This window comes from Neovison vison, chromosome 2 (assembly GCF_020171115.1).
Source record: "Neovison vison isolate M4711 chromosome 2, ASM_NN_V1, whole genome shotgun sequence".
In the NCBI taxonomy this organism is placed as follows: Eukaryota; Metazoa; Chordata; class Mammalia; order Carnivora; family Mustelidae; genus Neogale; species Neogale vison.
In genome coordinates, this window is record NC_058092.1 from 110,140,975 (window position 1) to 110,159,895 (window position 18,921).

General features: G+C 40.8%; 1 pseudogene; it reads right to left on the reverse strand.

Annotated features, from left to right (window-relative positions):
• Window positions 1-3,475: 3,475 nt before the first annotated feature.
• On the reverse strand, window positions 3,476-3,608 carry LOC122901360 (annotated as a pseudogene).
• Window positions 3,609-18,921: the final 15,313 nt, after the last annotated feature.

An 18,921-nucleotide genomic window follows, 5' to 3' on the forward strand; every position in this document is an offset into this window, starting at 1 on the left:
TAACACATGCATGTATCTTCTTTAGTAACACGTGTATCTGAGTCTTATACTGGCTTTTTATGAGAGGGTGTTGCTTCTGCCCATTCAGTGAGTTCAGAGAACTCTTATGTCTTGTGAATGTGAGTCCTTATTGGCTATTTAATCGCAAATATTGTCTCTTATCATTGGTTTCTCTGTTCCTTTTCTCAGTGGTAAAGTTGGATGCAAAACAAAGTTGTTTATCTAAAGTTTTTCTCTTACATATTGTGCTCTTGTTGTACTGACTGAGAACTCTTCACTTAATGCAAAGTCCTGACCATTTTCTCCATTCTCCTTGAATGGTTGGTTGTTTTGGCTCTTCTACTTAGAGGTCTGTGAACACTTTGAGTTGATGGCAGTGAAAAGTTTTCAGCAACAACCGTGGGGGAGCTTTGTTCTAACATGGGTAAGAGAACCTGGAGGTAACTTGTGTTCCTGAGTTAGTCTCCCCTAGGCCAGGAAAGGTGATTTAACCCTCCTGAATCTGTTAATGAAGGGCTGAGTGCCTTTGGGGAGGGGAGATAAATGGGGCTGGTGGCCACATAGGGCCCTTACTCCTCATTCTCTGGGACTGGGTACAAAGTAAGCTCCAGGAGCCCAGGACAGTCCTAGTCAGAGGTGTCTTTAGGAGCACAAATACACTGAAAGCAAGAGAGGATTACACAGAAATGATGAAAGTGATCCTCAGGGAGCTGGTATGGTTTCCTACAGGGTCTTCAATCAGTGGGTGGGAAACAGGGCTCCCTCCAGCAGGAACTCGGGAAACATGCCTAGAAAGAGTGGAGTTTATTGAAGGCAAATCCCAGAGTTTAAACCGTTTTTGCCAACATGAAAATCATGTTATGTGACTGGACATCAAAGGTGCCTGGAGGGACACATGGCTGGCTCAGTTATTAGAGAATGTCAACTCTTTTTCTCAGGATTATAGTTAAAGCCCCATGTTGGTGTTGGATAACTAGCTAAAATAAAAAAAAAATCAATAAATAAAAAATAAACAGGTGCATGTGTCAGGAATTGGGAATTACTCCCCCCTAAGGAAAGGATGGTTCTTGCAGAAGTCAGGAGACTTTCTGAGCCCTGGAGAATCCTAAATGTTGTGTGACATTTCCAAAGATAAACCCAGAGACCCTACACTTTTAATAGTTGTTGGCTTTCCTGTGTGTGGTCAGAGGTTCACTGACAGTCAATGGTTGGCACACTAAGAACAGAAGTAGACCAAGAAACAGAATGTTCCCTGGATGCACCATATTACTCTATGCCCTGAATGCAGTCTCACTGGGAATGGGAATGGGAAATTGAAATCCCTGGTATTCAACACAGGTTAGGAAAAACAGTGGAAAGTTTATGTTAACAGTTTAAATTACTGTGTACTCAGATTAAATGTGATGGCACGTGGAGACTCTGTTGAACATTTTCTAGGTTTTGTGGTGGAAAGGAAGGCTAACAGACAAAACAATTCTACAACTCAGAGTTAGTGTTGCTGGGGTCTCAGATGCTTTGCTGGTATCTCAGAATTTGACCCTTGAACATGTAAGTAAAACTTGATACTGAGTACAATTTATGATTTGGGGGACTGATTTGGCAATACAATACTTTATGTCATCCCCATATGCATTGGCTGTGCTCTTACACAATTTTCTGATGTTTCTTGAAAGAGTTGCCATTAGCCAAAGTTAAAGCAGGAAAATCTGTGTACAGAGTAACGGGTGGATCATTGGTTTTGTGGCCATGATGACCAAATTGGTTGCTGAGTTATTCTCCAAAACCGTGTATCATTTCTTTGCACTGCCCATTTGCAACTTGAAAAGTCCAAAGGCATATTGGTCTGCTAATTTGTGGTTCTTGTCATCAATTCCCTGGAAGTTCAGGATTATAACAGCTGTCAATATTTTTTCTTAAGATTTTATTTATTTATTTGCCAGTTACAGAAAGAGAGAGAACACAATTAGGGGGAGCAGCAAAGGGAGAAGGTAAAGTAGGCTCCCTGCCAAGCAGGGAGCCCAGTGTGGGGCTGGATCCCAGGACTCTGGGATCATGACCTGAGCTGAGGGCAGAAGCTTAACTCACTGAGACACACAGGTTCCCCAACAGCTCTTATTATCCCAAACCTCATCGGTCATAACTCTTGTTAAATGTTAAATGTTAAAAATTAAATGTTAGCAGCAATGGCCACAGTCACCAAACTGTGGAAAGAACCAAGATGCCCTACAACGGACAAATGGATAAGGAAGATATACACTTTGGAGTATTATACCTCCATCAGAAAGTATTAATACCCAACTTTTGTAGCAACATGGACAGGACTGGAAGAGATTATGCTGAGTGAAGTAAGTCAAGCAGAGAGATTCAATTATCATATGGTTTCACTTATTTGTGGAGCATAACAAATAGCATGGAGGACATGAGGAAATAGAGAGGAGAAGGGAGTTGAAGGAAATTGGAAGGGGAGGTGAACCATGAGAGACTATGGACTCTGAAAAACAATCTGAGGGTTTTGAAGGGGCGGGGGTGGGAGGTTGGGGTACCAGGTGGTGGATATTGGAGAGGGCACGGATTGCACGGAGCACTGGGTGTGGTGCAAAAATAATGAATACTGTTATGCTGAAAATAAAAAAAAAATAATTAAAAAAATTAAATGTTAAATGTTAAAAACATTTCTTGTTTTATACAATTTCTCATAGGAAAACAGTAGCAATAAGAAAATCGGCTGGCATGGAGCACTGCGAGTGGTGAAAAAATAATGAATAATGTTTTTCTGAAAATAAATAAATTGAAAAAAAAAAGAAAATCGGAAGTACAGTGAGCAATCTTACCTTGAAAAAGTACATTCATTTTTGGAAAACCTTCCAGACCATGTATATGTGAAAAATGGTTCTCTGTCATCCTGGAAGAGCTTAGCTGATGGCAATTCCCTTAGCCAAGTCATCCGGAACACACCTCCCAGGAAACAAGTTAGAGTTTCTATTCCGTAGCCAGAAAGCACACACCCCATGGTCTCAGGAAGACAGTGCTGGAAAGAACATTTTGTAGATGGGAAATGCCCTTCACAGTGTCCTTCATGTGACAAGGGCTAGGAAACATCACCAAAAGGGGAGGAACAGACTTTTCCTGTGTTTTTTTATTTTATTTTATTTTATTTTATTTACATTAACATCACCAAATAATTTATTTAGAATCAGAATTAAAGAACATTTGATAGTTGACAAATGTGTGTTTATTCTGAACCAGTTGTATAACTAATCTGGTTCAAATTACCAAAGAAATTTCACCTTATTTTTTCAGGATTGAGGCTATCAAGCATACCACCAGGCAATGATGTAATTAAATGTGCTGAAAACAATGCATTCATTAAGTAACTGCGAGGGCCAAAACACCAACAATTATAAACATTGTCTTAAAAGAGAAAAACCTATGAGAACACAAAGAAAAGAGTATTCTATCTTTGAACAGCTATCATCTAAGAAAAGCATGAATGCATTCCCCTATTATCACAAATCAGGCAGTTTAATTTCCCACATTTGGGATGGACAAGCCTGAGCCTGGGAAAACCATCTACTTTGATAGTGGTATCTTCTCTGCAAGGTAACTATGAATCGCTCCGCCTCCGCTGGCCCTACCCTGCATACACTCTCACTTGCCAACCAACACATCAAAACCCTCAGCACCCACTCCTGTCCCAAGCATCCTTACCCTCCACAGGAGTCTTCTTAATGCAATGGAAGCAACAGCACTGCTACTTCCTCAGCCCCTGGAATTCTCCTACCCAGAACCACCACCTAATGATAACTGATTTACATCAACCACACCATTTTCTTGATGTCAGGATCACTCATAAGCTGGCAGTCAGGCACTTATGCACACAGAGTACTCAGCACAGGGAAGGCTGCTCCCCCCACCCCAGAGGAACATGAGGGGGGACTTTCCAGCAGACAGAGAATAGATCCATCTCTCACTCTCTCTCTCTCTCCCTCCCCTTAAAACCTGCTTTGAGGAGACAGGGTGCGTTGGCTGCACTTGTGGAGCTCAGCCTCTGAGCCAGTCCCCCACACACCCACAAGGCCTGGACACCCCGGCGGAGAGGGCAAGAAACCAAAAGTCAACAACCTCTGGGATGGCCCTCTGGCTGACACATGCTGCCAAAATCCCAGGCCCTGAAAACACCACAGGGGCTGGCTTCTTCACCAAGTGGGTTCCTAGGACAGGGATGCAGCACCTGCTCCTGGATGCCTGGGAGAGAATGGCAAGGATCTCACTGTTGAGGGCAGGGCCAAATGAAACCATCCCTTCTGCTTCCTTAGACTGGGCTCAGAGTTCACAGCAGAGGGCTAGCAGGGTTTCAGGGGACCTGGCCTGCCACTGCCTTCCCTCCCTCAAGAGCGGGGTGATTCCTCTCAAATGATATTTCTGCATCAAAGTTGACCTTTGGATGGAAAAAAGCCAGGTCTGAAAAACAAAGCAAAACAAATACTTGCAAAACACTAGTACGTGGTCAATTGTATGGCCCTGGATGGAGAGCCCTAGGGTCCTGATTTTATTTTTTTGAGATTTTTTTTCCAATTTATTTATTTTCAGAAAAACAGTATTCATTATTTTTTCACCACACCCAGTGCTCCATGCAAGCCGTGCCCTCTATAATACCCACTACCTGGTACCCCAACATCCCAACCCCCCGCCACTTCAAACCCCTCAGACTGTTTTTCAGAGCCCATAGTCTCTCATGGTTCACCTCCCCTTCCAATTTACCCAAATTCCCTACTCCTCTCTAACGCCCCTTGTCCTCCATGCTATTGGTTATGCTCCACAAATAAGTGAAACCATATGATAATTGACTCTCTCTGCTTGACTTATTTCACTCAGCATAATCTCTTCCAGTCCCGTCCATGTTGCTACAAAAGTTGGGTATTCATCCTTTCTGATGGAGGCATAATACTCCATAGTGTATATGGACCACATCTTCCTTATCCATTCATCCGTTGAAGGGCATCTTGGTTCTTTCCATAGTTTGGCGACTGTGGCCATTGCTGCTATAAACATTGGGGTACAGATGGCCCTTTTTTCACGACATCTGTATCTTGGGGTAAATATCCAGGAGTGCAATTGCAGGGTCGTAGGTAAGCTCTATTTTTAATTTCTTGAGGAATCTCCACACTGTTCTCCAAAGTGACTGCACCAACTTGCATTCCCACCAACAGTGCAAGAGGGTTCCCCTTTCTCCACATCCTCTCCAACACATGTTGTTTCCTGTTTTGTTAATTTTAGCCATTCTAACTGGTGTAAGGTGATATCTCAATGTGGTTTTAATTTGAATCTCCCTGAGGGCTAATGATGATGAGCATTTTTTCATGTGTCTGATAGCCATTTGTATGTCTTGATTGGAGAAGTGTCTGTTCATATCTTCTGCCCAATTTTTTTTTTTAGGCTACAATTTATTTTATTTTTTTCCAATTTATTTATTTTCAGAAAAACAGTATTCATTTTTTTTCACCACACCCAGTGCTCCATGCAAGCTGTGCCCTCTATAATACCCACCACCTGGTACCCCAACCTCCCACCCCCCCGCCACTTCAAACCCCTCAGATTGTTTTTCAGAATCCATAGACTCTCATGGTTCATCTCCCCTTCCAATTGACCCAAAAGCACATACGCTCCCCAATGTCCATAACCCTACCCCCCTTCTCCCAACCCCCCTCCCCCCAGCAACCCACAGTTTGTTTCATGAGATTAAGAGTCACTTATGGTTTGTCTCCCACCCTATCCCATCTTGTTTCATGGATTCTTCTCCTACCCACTTAAGCCCCCTGGTTGCATCAACACTTCCTCATATCAGGGAGATCATATGATATTTGTCTTTCTCCGCTTGACTTATTTCGCTAAGCATGATACGCTCTAGTTCCATCCATGTTGTCGCAAATGGCAAGATTTCGTTTCTTTTGATGGCTGCATAGTATTCCACTGTGTATATATAAGACATCTTCTTGATCCATTCATCTGTTGATGGACATCTAGGTTCTTTCCATAGTTTGGCTATTGTGGACATTGCTGCGATAAACATTCGGGTGCACGTGCCCTTTTGGATCACTACGTTTGTATCTTTAGGGTAAATTCCCAGTAGTGCAATTGCTGGGTCATAGGGCAGTTCTATTTTCAACATTTTGAGGAACCTCCATGCTGTTTTCCAGAGTGGTTGCACCAGCTTGCATTCCCACCAACAGTGTAGGAGGGTTCACCTTTTTCCGCATCCTCGCCAGCATCTGTCATTTCCTGACTTGTTGATTTTAGCCATTCTGACTGTTTCGTGTGGGTTGAGTTTGAGGAGTTCATTATAGATCCTGGATATCAACCTTTTGTCTGTACTGTCATTTGCAAATATCTTCTCCCATTCCGTGGGTTGCCTCTTTGTTTTTTTGACTGTTTCCTTTGCTGTGCAGAAGCTTTTGATTTTGATGAAGTCCCAGAAGTTTATTTTCGCTTTTGTTTCCTTATCGCCTTTGGAGACGTATCTTGAAAGAAGTTGCTGTGGCTGATATCAAAGAGATTACTGCCTATGTTCTCCTCTAAGATTCTGATGGATTCCTGTCTCATGTTGAGGTCTTTTATCCATTTTGAGTTGATCTTTGTGTACGGTGTAAGAGAATGGTCGAGTTTCATTCTTCTACATATAGCTGTCCAGTTTTCCCAGCACCATTTATTGAAGAGACTGTCTTTTTTCCACTGTATATTTTATCCTGTTTTGTCAAAGATTAATTGACCATAGAGTTGAGGTTCAATATCAGGGCTCTCTACTCTGTTCCACTGGTCTATGTGTCTGTTTTTATGCCAGTACCATGCTGTCTTGGGGATCACGGCTTTGTAATAAAGCTTGAAACCAGGTAAGGTGATGCCGCCAGCTTTATTTTTGTTTTTCAACATTTCCTTAGCGATTCGGGGTCTCTTCTGATTCCATACAAATTTTAGGATTATTTGCTCAAGCTCTTTGAAGAATGCTGGTGGAATTTTGATCGGAATGGCATTAAAAGTATAGATTGCTCTAGGCAGCATAGACATTTTAACAATGTTTATTCTTCCGATCCAAGAGCATGGGATGGTCTTCCATCTTTTTGTGTCTTCTTCAATTTCTTTCATGAGTGTTCTATAGTTCCTCAAGTACAGATCCTTTACCTCTTTAGTTAGGTTTATTCCCAGGTATCTTATGGTTCTTGGTGCTATAGTGAATGGAATCGATTCTCTAATTTCCCTTTCTGTATTTTCATTGTTAGTGTATAAGAAAGCCACTGTTTTCTGCACATTGACTTTGTATCCTGCCACGTTGCTGAATTGCTGTATGAGTTCTAGTTGTTTGGGGGTGGAGTCTTTTGGGTTTTCCATATAAAGAATCATGTCATCTGTGAAGAGAGAGTTTGACTTCTTCATTACCAATTTGGATACCTTTTATTTCTCTCTGTTGTCTGATTGCTGTTGCTAGGACATCTAATACTATGTTGAACAAGAGTGGTGAAAGTGGGCATCCTTGTCTTGTTCCTGATCTCAATGGGAAGGCTGCAAGCCTTTTCCCATTGAGGATGATATTTGCTGTGGGTCTTTCATAGATAGATTTGATGCGGCTCAGGAATGTTTCCTCTATCCCTATACTTTGATGCGTTTTAATCAGGAACGGATGCTGGATTTTGTCAAATGCTTTCTCTGCATCAATTGAGAGGACCACGTGACTCTTCTCTCTTCTCATATTAATTTGTTGTATCACATTGATTGATTTGAGAATGTTGAACCATCCTTGTAGCCCAGGGATGAATCCCACCGGATCATGGTGGATAATCTTTTTAATGTGCTGTTGGATCCTGTTGGCTAGGATCTTGTTGAGACTCTTAGCATCCATATTCATCAGTGATATTTGTCTGAAATTCTCCTTTTTGGTAGGGTCCTTTCCTGGTTTGGGGATCAGGGTAATGCTGGCTTCATAGAAAGAGTCTGGAAGTTTTCCTTCTGCTTCAATTTTTTGAAACAGCTTCAGGAGAATAGGTGTGATTTCTTCTTTAAAGGTTTGGTAGATTTCCCCGGGGAATCCGTCAGGTCCTGGGCTCTTGTTTTTTGGGAGGTTTTTGATCACTGATTCAATCTCGTTATTAGATATCGGTCTATTCAGGTTGTCGATTTCTACCTGGTTCAATTTTGGTAGTTTATATTTTTCCAGGAATGCATTCATTTCATCTAGATTGCTAAGCTTATTGGCATATAACTGTTCGTAATAACTTCTGATGATTGTTTCTACTTCCTTGGCGTTAGTTGTGATCTCTCCCTTTTCATTCATAATTTTATGAATTTGGGATTTCTCTCTTTTCTTTCGAATTAGTGTAGCCAGTGGCTTATGGATCTTATTGATTCTTTCAAAAAACCAGCTTCTAGTTTCATTGATACGTTCTACTGTATCTCTGGTTTCTCCCGCATTGATCTCAGCTCTAATCTTGATGATTTCCCTTCTTATGTGTGGAGTTGGTTGGATTTGTTGTTGATCCTCCAGTTCTTTAAGGTGTAGAGACAGCTGGTGTGTTCTGGATTTTTCAATTTTTTTGAGCAAGGCTTGGATGGCTATATATTTTCCCCTTAGGACCGCCTTTGCTGTATCCCATAAGTTTTGGACCGAAGTGTCTTCATTCTCATTGGTTGCCATGAATTGTTTCAGGTCTTCTTTGATCTCCTGGTTGATCCAAGCATTCTAAAGCAAGGTGGTATTTAGCTTCCAGGTGTTTGAGTTCCTTCGAAACTTTTCCTTGTGATTTAGCTCCAGTTTCAAAGCATTGTGATCTGAGAATATGCAGGGAATCATCTCAGTCTTTTGGTATCGGTTGAGTCCTGATTTGTGTCCCAGTATGTGGTCTATTCCGGAGAAGGTTACGTGTGCACTTGAGAAGAATGAGTATTCTGCTGTTTTAGGGTGGAATGTTCTGTATATATCTATGAGGTCCATCTGGTCCAATGTGTCATTCAATGCTCTTGTTTCTTTATTGATTTTCTGCTTCGGTGATCTGTCTAATTCTGAAAGAGGCATGTTAAGATCTCCTACAATTAGTGTATTCATATCAATAAGATTCTTTATCTTGATTAACAGTTTTCTTAAGTAATTGGCTGCTCCCATGTTGGGAGCATAGATATTTACAATTGTTATATCATCTTGGTGGATAGTCCCTTTAAGGATTATGCAGTGTCCTTCTGTATCTCTGACTACAGTCTTTAGTTTGAAGTATAATTTATCTGATATGAGAATCGCTACCCCAGCCTTCTTTTGAGTCCCATTGGCATGAAAGATGCTTCTCCACTCCTTCACTTTCAGTCTGCGTGTATCTTTAGGTTCAAAATGGGTCTCTTGTAGACAGCATATGGATGGGTCCTGTCGTTTTATCCAATCTGCAACCCACCTGTGCCGTTTATGGGTGAATTAAGGCCATTCACATTGAGAGTGATTATTGATAGATACATTTTTATTGACATCGAGTTACCTTTGAAGTCTTTCTTTCTGTAGACTGTCTCTATATTTCTGTTCAATTCTACTCTTGGGATTTTTCCTCTTTTATAGAACCCCCCTTAATATTTCCTGCAGTATCGGCTTGGTGGTTGCATAGTCTTTTAAGCCTTGCCGGTCTTGGAAACTCTTTATCTCTCCATCCATTTTGAATGTCATTCTTGCTGGATAAAGTATTCTTGGCTGCATGTTCTTCTCATTTAGTGCCCTGAATATATCTTGCCAGCCTCTTCTGGCTTGCCAGGTCTCTGTGGACAGGTCTGATGTTATTCTGATGGGCTTCCCTCTGTAAGTAAGGAGCCTCTTTGCCCTGGCGGCTTTCAAGAGATTATACCTACAATTATAATTCCTCAATTTGACTATCAGTTGTCGTGATGTTTTTTTGGAGTGTATAATCTTGGGTGGAGACCATTCAGCCTCTAGTACATGAACGCTGGTTTCATTCGCGAGATTCGGAAAACTTTCATGAAGGACTTGTTACCCTCTATCTTCTAGACTTCTTTCTTTCTCCTCCCCTTCAGGAATTCCAATAATTCTGACGTTGGAATGCTTCATGGCATCATTTATTTCCCTGATTCTGCTTTCGTGGGTCTAAGCTGTTTGTTCCAGGTTTCCTCCTGATCCTTTCTCTCTATCTGTTTGTCTTCCAGATCACTAATTCTATCTTCTGTCTCAGTTACCCTAGCTTTGAGAGAGTTTAGATTGGATTGGAACTCATTGAGAGCATTGTGGACCTCCTCCCTGGTAGCTTTAAGCTCCGCCCTAACATTGTGAACATCTTGTCTGGTCGCTTTCAGTTTGGCCCTAATCCATTCTGTTTAGTCATCCATGGCTTTCTGCAACCTAGCTATTGCCTGGATAATTGTTAGCCTGAAATCTCTTTCCGACATATTGTCTATGTTGATAGCCTTTAGCTCTGTTGCAGAAGGTCCATCCTCTGTATTTTTCTTCTGTTGGGCATTCCTCCTCCTAGTCATTTTGGTGGGAGAAGACTGAACAGATGTAGCTGGATGTATCAACTGTGGTGCAGTCAAGGTGCACCTCGGAACACACCGGAATAGTGGAAACGAGTGAATAATACAAGTTTTCCTATGAAGTAGTGGTGGTTCTCTTGTAGTCCTTTTTTTTTTCTTTCTTGGTTTGTTTTTTGGGGGAGGGGCCTGCCACGTGGTTTTCAGTCAGTGATGTGTCCTTAGTTGAGTCCCCCCGCCCCCCTCAAGGGGGTGGGCTCTGGTGAAATTGTTTTTTTTTCAGGCTTTTGTTCTCTGGTCGTTTTTTTTTTTTTTTCTTGCTTGTTCACTTTTTTTTCCCTCTCACCTTGATCGCCTTTGATGGTTTTTGTAGTATTAGAAGAAATCAAACCACACCATGATCTCCATCTCATAGAGAAGCCTCAGTCTGGGTGCAGAAGCTGAATAAATTCCCCCTTGGACGCTGGCAGCGCAGGTTCCAAGTTGCAGACCCTGGGGGCGCAGGATCTTTTGCTCATCCCCAAAGCCAAGGCAGTGGCGGCTGTCTGGGAGCTCCCGACCGCCAGAGAGGTTCCAAGAAGTGATCGCACACTGAGATTTTGCTGCCGGCCTGGGCTGGGAGTGTACGGCCTGCGCGCACCTCTTTTCAGAGGCGGCTGTGGGTCGGGAGCGCGTCTGGGGCACTGAGAACAGGGCGCTGGTCCGTAAGCCGCAGGCTGAGCTTTTGCGCGCCTCTGTCCAGGGAAGAGTTTCGCGCGTGCGCGGCTTACACTTTGAAACAATGGCGCGGGTCAAGAAGCGCCCCCAGGCCTTAGTAGCCCGGGAGAGCTGGAGGGACGTGCGTGCGCATCTCAAGCTTTGTGGTAGGGCTAGCTCGCATTCTGCAGACCAGCACATCTCCCATCCCCTCACAGGAGCCGGAACCCCCGCGCTCTGGGGCGCGCTGGCGGCTTAGGGACCAGGAGCTGGTTTCTCCGCCGCACTCTCTCTGCCTCCGCGCCGGGGAGGCCATCTGGGACCAGGGACTTAAGCCCCTGTCCCTAGCTGCCCCGATTCCCACATTTTCCCCCCACAACCCTTTGCTCTTTTGGAGTGCTTTCAACCAGTCTCCAAGTTAATGCTGGTCCCCAGACGCAGGGCACTCTCGCTCGGATTGGGGTATTACTTTCCCACCGGTCGCCTCTGGTGGCTCCCTCCCCCTTTTGTTTATCTTCCAATATCAGTCCGCCATTCCCATTCCGCTTTACCTGCTCACTGGCGTCTTCTGCCCCTGTAGAGATCCAGACGTGTATAATTCTGATCTCAGGCTGATTTCATGGGTGATAGGAGTTCTTTGGTAGGTAATCAGCTCACTTTGGGGTACCAGCTGAAAAGACGCCTCTTCCTACTACCCCGTCATCTTGTCCCCTCAATACAGATTTTTTGAAAGATTTTACTTATTTATTTGACAGAGAGAGAGATCACAAGCTGGTAGAGAGACAAGCAGAGAGAGAGGGGAAGCAGGCTCCCTACTGAGCAGAGCCCGATGTTGGGCTTGATCCCAGGACCCTGAGACCATGACCTGAGCCAAAGGCAGACACTTTAACCCACTGGCCACCCAGGTGCCCCAATACAGATATTTTTAAATAATGGGTTTACCCATATGATTCAGAGTATTGCCATTCTCAGCAATCCCTTAAAAAATAAATAACCAGGGAGCCTGGGTGGCTCAGTGGATTAAGCCACTGCCTTCGGCTCAGGTCGTGATCTCAGGGTCCTGGGATCGAGGCCCTCATCGGGCTCTCTTCTCAGCAGGGAGCCTGCTTCCTCCTCTCTCTCTGGCTGCCTCTCCGCCTGCTTGTGATCTCTCTCTGTCAAATAAATAAATAAAATCTTTAAATAAATAAATAAATAAATAACCAAAAAATGTACTTTTTTCATCTAGATGATTTATCCTTTTAAACATGCATTTCCTTTTAAGAAGAAACTCTTATCATGTAAAATCACACCTGTGATGAATTTTATATATAGAACTAAATACAGCAAAGCCCCAGCAAGGAAGTTCCATGGATGGTTCTAATCCTGACCGCTTTTATTAAATCAGAAAAGGAAGGCTGAGTGGTAGTTCAAAGGGAAAAGAAACCATCCATTGTGGAGCATAACAAATAGCATGGAGGATAAGGGGAGTTCGAGAGGAGAAGGGAGTTGGGGGAAATTGAAGGGGAGGTGAACCATGAGAGACTATGGACTCTGAAAAACAATCTGAGAGTTTTGCAGGGCTGGGGGGTGGGAGGTTGGTGTACCAGGTGGTAGGTATTATAGAGGGCATGGATTGCATGGAGCACTGGGTGTGGTGCAAAAATAATGAATAGTGTTACTCTGAAAATAAATAAAAAATAAATTAAAAAAAAGAAATGAGAAATGTTATATATATTTTCAAATATGGATTGTAACTATTTAAGAAAATTATTAAACATTATTTTAATCAACAAGTAAATTGCCTAAATACTAAACTAAAAAATCTAAAATAAGAGTATTTCATATAAATTGGCATGGCCCTTTTCTCAGTGACAAGAAATATAAACAACTCTGAATTCTCAGTTGGCTCAGTAAAGACAGACATAACTGCTTTGATGTCTATTCACTAAAGAATTAATTAATAAAGACACATATGAATAAAGGGACATGAAAAAATTAGCCATTGCCACATGATCAGAAAAAGAAAGGCAGGTACAGAATAATTAAGGTTACTGGTCAAACTTACTATTTCTATCACAGAAAGAGTGATAATATTTAATATATTAATTATTTAATAAATAAAGTGTCCATTTTTTCTCCAGTTACATAAATTAACTCAATTAATGTTTCCACAATCCTCTAAGTTTGGATATAATCTTAGCTGAATTTTAACAATGGAGAATCTGAGTCTCAAAGAAGTGAAGTAACTTCTCCAAGGTCAAGCAGCCAGGATATGAAGGAGCCTGGATTAAATTTCTGCTGGACTCAGCACCAAATCTCCCATGGCTCACTCGATTATGAGACCCACACTCCCCAACAAGGAAATTAAAATAGTCAGGACAAGAGACCTCATGCAGAGGCTGAAACAGAAACCAAATGATGTACAGTTTCTAAATTTTATTTCCAAAGTTCCTAGCCCTGCTTTGGAAATGGATGGCACTCCCTCATATCTTTTTTTTAAGATTTTATTTATTTATTTGACAGAGAGAGATCACAAGTAAGCAGAGAGGCAGGCAGAGAGAGAGAGAGAGAAGGATGCAAGCTCCCCACTGAGCAGAGAACCCAATGTGGGGCTCGATCCCAGGACCCTGAGATCATGACCTGAGCCGAGGGCAGAGACTTTAACCAACTGAGCCACCCAGAAGCCCCACTCCCTCATATCTTTGAGCACAGAAATCTTCCGTTTAAGGCTACTTGATTTGATTGTAGGCACTTTTTCCTGAAATGAATAAAAAGCACAGAATTTGAGTAAGCTTTTGTATCTGTAGCAGAATAATGCTTACAGAAGAAAAGTTTCTGAAAATCCTGTCCTCTTAACCTAATTATAGCATGTAAGTTAAGACCACATTAAAGAGCACAATACAATTGAGTACCTACTTTCAGTTAACGAATTCCATCAATTACCAGGGGCAGACCAGTCTGCCTGGTTAGCATACTACCCACTAGTTTCACCTACAAAATGCAAAAAAATTGCCTTTCGTCATTTGAGGAATTTAGATACTTAAGTTACCTTTTTTTTTTCATCCAAAATTATTGTATTACTACTACAGCGAGAAATACAGGAGCTTTTAAGGGCTTAAGACATAGGATACATCCCAAACCCTGAAACCCTGAATCAGTCTGTAGACATCCAAAACAATGTCTAATGAATTCAAAACAGCATAAAATCTCCTTTGAAGATGACCAATGGAGTTAATAATGATAATAATTGTCTTAAGCATTCATTCTCCAGAAAGCTAACTGTTCCTTTTATGATGTTAAATCTAAGTTTTGCCCCCATCAAAGCACCATTAATTAGGGAAATTAATGGGCAAACCACAGACTGGGGAAAAAATATCTGTAATACCTAAGTCTGACAATGGTTCCTATGTAGAATATACAAAAATTTAAATAAATAATAAAAAAATGAAACACCTCACAATTTTAATAGGTAAATATTTGAACAGAAAGAAGATAGAAAAATGCTAATAAACACTTAAAAGAGCAGCTTTTTATGCACAGAAAAGGAAATAGTCAACAAAACAAAGAGGCAACCCACGGAATGGGAGAAGATATTTGCAAATGACAGTACAGACAAAAGGTTGATATCCAGGATCCATAAAAAACTCCTCAAACTCAACAAAAACAAAACAATCAAATTAAAAAAATGGGCAGAAGATATGAACAGTCACTTCTCCAATGAAGACATACAAATGGCTATCAGATACATGAAAAAATGTTCATCTTCACTAGACATCAGGGAGATTCAAATTAAAACCACATTGAGATATCACCTTACACCACTTAGAATGGCCAAAATTAGCAAGACAGGAAACAACATGTGTTGGAGGGGATGTGGAGAAAGGGGAACCCTCTTCCACTGTTGGTGGGAATGCAAGTTGGTGCAGCCACTTTGGAGAACAGTGTGGAGATTCCTCAAGAAATTAAAAATAGAGCTTCCCTATGACCCTGACATTGCAGTACTAGGTATTTACCCCAAAGATACAGATGTAGTAAAAAGAAGGGCCATCTGTACCCTCATGTTTATCGCAGCAATGGCCACGGTCGCCAAACTGTGGAAAGAACCAAGATGTCCTTCAACGGACAAATGGATAAGGAAGATGTAGTCCATATACACTATGGAGTGTTATGCCTCCATCAGAAAGGATTAATACCCAACTTTTGTAGCAACATGGACGGGACTGGAAGAGATTATGTTGTGTGAAATAAGCCAAGCAGAGAGAGTCAATTATCATATGGTTTCACTTATTTGTGGAGCATAACCAATAGCATGGAGGACAAGGTGAGTTCGAGAGGAGAAGGGAGTTGGGGGAAATTGGAAGGGGAGGTAAACCAATGGAGACTATGGACTCTGAAAAACAACCTGAAGGTTTTGAAGGGACGGGGGTGTGGGAGGTTGGGGGAACCAGGTGGTGGGTATTGGAGAGGGCACGGATTACATGGAGCACTGGGTGTGGTGCAAAAACAATGAATACTGTTACACTGAAAATAAATTTAAAAAAATTTTAAAAAGAGCATCTTTGATCATATGTTAGCAGGAACAATCAAATTAAAATGAAAATAAGATTCATTAATACCAGGAAGTAAAATTATAAAGACTAACAATACCAAGTGTTGGGGAGAATGTGGTTTTATCTAGGACTACAAATTACACTCCAAAAATAAGTTAAAGTGCCAATTCTCATTCTCAATCATCTTCAGGTGAGCACTTTATATTATAGCCTGTCTGTCATATATAAGCAGTGAAAATATAAAAAATTAAAACCCATAATAAAAGGCTTATTAAGAAAATGTTATGCATTATACTAATTATAATGAACATAAGCATGAAAAGCCACATAATTCTGTTTGGTAGCTTTACAATAACTCTAAACCTTATACTTCCATTATTTGTAAAATTTACTATATATCATTATGTATGAAGGGCAATCAACTTAAAGTGTGTACTAAGTAAACTGTCTAAAAGAGGAGGAGAAAACTATGGAGCAGGAAGAGGAGAAGAAAAGAAAAAAGATGAAACAATCCTTCCCCTCAAAATGTTTAAAATTTAGTTTTAGGATAGAATTTTACACCTATCAAATTATATTCGAATTGTATAGATCTCCTTTGCATATACTGTCTTCTAGGGTCTAACCTCTGTGTCCTCTCCAGGCACAGCTCTTACTCTTAATGTGTCCTGGATTTTATACAGCCTGACACATAGCACAAGCTCCATACACATGTGTTAACTCATTATCTGACTTCATGGTGTAGCAGTTCTCCTGAATACTGAGTCAGCAATGGTAGTTACTGATAAAATTCTTAAAGACCAGGATTAAATCTGTTTCCCTGGTTCTCTCACAGAATCTAGCCCAGAATCTCATGCATAACAGGTGCATAACAAAAACATGTTAAATTCATTGGGTATAATGATTTCATTTCTCCAGTGTTCTTTTTTGAATTCACATAACATGCTTAATATAAAATTTTACTATCTATACATTTTCCTGTATGAATGTTCTCACACATCATCGCTGCACTGTCCTAACCTCCTGTCCCACAAGGCACAGAGTTAATGGTCAATCATGAGAGAAAGACAAACACAAGAACTACTTCCCTCAACATACCCCAAGTGCCTCATCTCTACCATTTCCTCCTCTTATATATAGATCCTCTGCATCCTAATAGATGCACAATAAAGGCTACCTCTACAAACAATGGAAGAACACAAACTGAATGCACTATCCTCTGTGATCTGTAGAGATCTTTTTAAATATAAGATTTTACATGTCTATAAACATAATAAAAATATGAATAAGCTTATTGAAATTAACACTTGGGAGATACATACTGACATCAGGAGAGTAAATGGAGCAATTATTTTATGCAAGTGATGTAAAACTAAAGGCTCTGTGGAATGAGGACAAATTTATTATTTTTCCCTTTTGATCTCCAAAAGTAGGTCAGATCCTCTCTAAGAGACCAGCCCTTGACAATTACCCTGATGTCTCCAATATAGATGAGAGATAACACTTAGACAGCTTTCATTTAAAATTTTAGCTACCTTCTTTTGACTCTGAAAACTAGACTTATGGGGGGGGCACAATTTTCTCAAGTATCTAGGGACCAAAATAGATCAAATTATTTCCCAATAAACCTTTCCTATCCCTATCCATAATTCCTACTTTATCTCAATGAATAGGTTAGCTATAAAAACAAGTGTCAACTCTAATATCCATGTGAGTCACTGTGCTGCCTAAAGAGGTCAGAAAAGTACAAAGAAGTGAGAGAAGGCAAGAGGAAATGCTTCTTGGCCATAGCAGAAAGCTGGCACTTTGGAGAGCTGAAGGACCTAATATATAAGCACACAGCAGATGAGCAGTGAGTTAAGTCCAAAGCCAGTTATCTAGACAACTTTCACTCTGCATCTTGGGGTCCTCCCATCATTAATGTATCTATAGCTGCCTCCCTCCACCCTGTTTCTAGCTTGAATCATCTCAGAGAGTCATCTTGTCTTCAGGAAGAATGGGGTCTATTATATTAGCCAGGTAGCATCCATGTGCTGACCTGTCATTTCCCAGTGTGTTTTCTGAGAACAAGTTTCTAAAGATCCTCAGGTGAAAAATTATCCAAACCTTCTGGAAAACTGTAGACTTTGTCCCTTCTTAAGATTCACAATGAATATTTACATTTTCCTAACTGGTTTGACCTTGGGAACTATTTATTAAGTGGTTTTTATTACTATACCAAACATCTTATATTCTATAGAACATCTTCTGGAAAGAGTTGAGTTTATGCATTTGAAATCTTCTTATTAATGTCTATATTTTAGGTAACTGCACAAAGTGGTGAAGTGGACTTTCTGAATTTATTAGCTCCAAAAGCTTAGAATTTATTTCTTCTGCTCTACCTTTCTGAATGAAAGGAGTGCTATTTTCACCATTTAAACAGCATTCACTGCTGAAATATACCCCCAAAATGTATACTCCGTTGTCTTTCTCAGTAACAGCATTCTGAAGGTATATCCTACCCTCTTTCCTTAGCCAGTTAACTTCCACTCATCTTTTAAGACCATTCAGTTATCACTTATTTTGCATCCTGTAGGATGTCTCACCTTCTCTACTTCCCACCAGCCATAAACTCTCTCCTCCCCCAGGATGGATCAAGTGCCCCTCATCCACACTTATCTCCACCATTCAGCAAATAGAGGTAAATAGATACTTCTTTATTACTTGCTTGGTGCTTAGAACTTAAAGGTAATTCAACAAATGCTTTGGAATAAATCTCCAACTAATATATTTGCCCTTGAAGAATAAGTAATATTTTACTCATATTTCTTATTCTAACACCATGCAAGAAGATAGTAGCTATCCAATAAATATATTAGTTACAAAAATACTTTTTGTGTATATTCTATACATATCCAGTTCCTCACATCTGCACGTGAGTCAAAATATTGACTTTCTGGATAAATTTATTTATATGTTAATTGAAAAGGATTGGGATAGGAAAAGGTGAATCTTCTAGTATAATAAGTGAATTTGAGAAAATATGAAATGTTCATCCTCCTGACATTATCCCACTTTTGCTAATTAGTTCAAAAGAAATTTTTGTTATGAAGGAGGAGAGGAGGAAGGAGACCATTTTTCTAGCCACTCTCCTCTGCTTTAGATCTGGATTAGGCTTCTGCTAAAGCTATAATACCAAGAAGGCCAACCTGTG